This window comes from Neovison vison, chromosome 8 (assembly GCF_020171115.1).
Source record: "Neovison vison isolate M4711 chromosome 8, ASM_NN_V1, whole genome shotgun sequence".
NCBI classification, from domain to species: Eukaryota; Metazoa; Chordata; class Mammalia; order Carnivora; family Mustelidae; genus Neogale; species Neogale vison.
Window position 1 is genome coordinate 13640157 of NC_058098.1, and position 1724 is coordinate 13641880.

Below are 1724 nucleotides of genomic sequence, written 5' to 3' on the forward strand. Positions count from 1 at the left end.
AGGTGGTCCCTCTGAGGAGTCAGAGTTTGAGCAGAGCCCTAAAGCATGAGGAGGGAAACAGTTGTGTAAGGATCAGGCAGAAGACCCCTCCAGGCAGAAGGAATAGTCAGTGCAAAGGCCCTATGGTGGGACAAGCTGGTATGCTCCAGCAACAGCCAGGAGGCTAGGGTAGCTGGAACAGAGTGGGTGAAGGAAAGGCTGTCAGGTTACCCAAGGGCCAACAGATGACTGATAGGGATTTTTTTTTTTTTTAAAAGGTAAACAGGAGGATTGTTTGGTGTTTTTTTGTTTGTTTGTTTTAAGATTCTATTCACCTATTTGACAGAGAGAGATCACAAGTAGGCATAGAGGCAGGCAGAGAGAGAGAGAGGAGGAAGCAGGCTCCCCGCCGAGCAGAGAGCCCGACGTGGGACTCGATCCCAGGACCCCGAGATCACCACCTGAGCCAAAGGCAGCGGCTTAACCCACTGAGCCACCCAGGTGCCCAAGGGATATTTTTTTCTCAATAGGCATCTAGGTAAATTACCTACCACTCATTGTATTACTCCAGATGCTTTTCAGCTGGTTGTGATGGAAATCCAACTCCAGCTGTCTTATTAAAAAACCAGGACTATATTAGGTCACATATCTGAAAACAACAACAGCAACCACAGAGGTAGCAGGGTTTAGGCATAGCTGAATCCAGTAGCTCCAAAGATGATGTCATAATGAATTTTTGACTCTCTCTCTCTTTTCTCAACTCTGCTTCCTCTTTCAAGCAGGCTTTCCCCATCTCGTAGCAAAGGTGGCCTCTGGCCATGCCATGACTTATTCTCTAAGCTTAGAAATTTCAGCAGAAAGGTGACACCTCTCCCCAAAATGTTCCAGCTAATGTCCTGGCTTAGAATGTTTTCAGATGACCTCAGTCAATTGCCCACTGCTGAACCCACTGCTGTGGCCGGGAGTGTGAGCTATTCCGATTGGCCAAAACTTGCAGTGAGGGAGATGAGTCCTCACAACCTAGGACTGGGGGGCTGGGGAGTCCCCAGGTGAAAGTGGGGTTCCGTGGCCAGAAGAAGGCATGGATTCTAGGCAGATGCAAACAACAGATGTCCACTATACCTCTCAGTCTGTCTCTTTTTCTTTGCCTTCAAAAGGCTCTTCTTTTAAAGAAATCCATCAAGAGGAATTACCCCATCTTGACAATGGGCACGCATGAGCTATGGACATGGACATAAATCTTGGTCACACGGGATTTGCAGGCACGAGTTTTGAGTCTGACAGGCAGCATGGAAAATTGGGAAGTGCTTGGGCTCTGGGGTCCAACAAATTAAAATTCAAGGTGAAGAGCTTTGAAAAGGACAAGGAGAAAAGTTGCACGAACAAGAGAAACTCCCACCAAAAAGAGCCTTTAATTCTGATGAATCTAACAATGGAAACTTGCAGCGGAAAAAGTCATCCAAAATGGGGCGCCTGGGTGGCTCGGTGGGTTAAGCGTCCAACTCTTGGTTTCAGTCCAGGTCACGATCTCAGGGTCCTCTTTACACATATTTGTTTGGTTCTCACAACAGCTTGGAGGGGAGCCCCATTATTGTCCCCATTGAAAGATAGGGGAATTGAGGCAAAGAGGTATTTAGATATCTTCCGTAAGGGCATACGGCCAGCAAACATGAAGCCAGGACTTGAACCTGGATAGCACAACCTCAGAGTTCTTGTTCAAAATACCTGTGTTGCAGGTGAGCAGC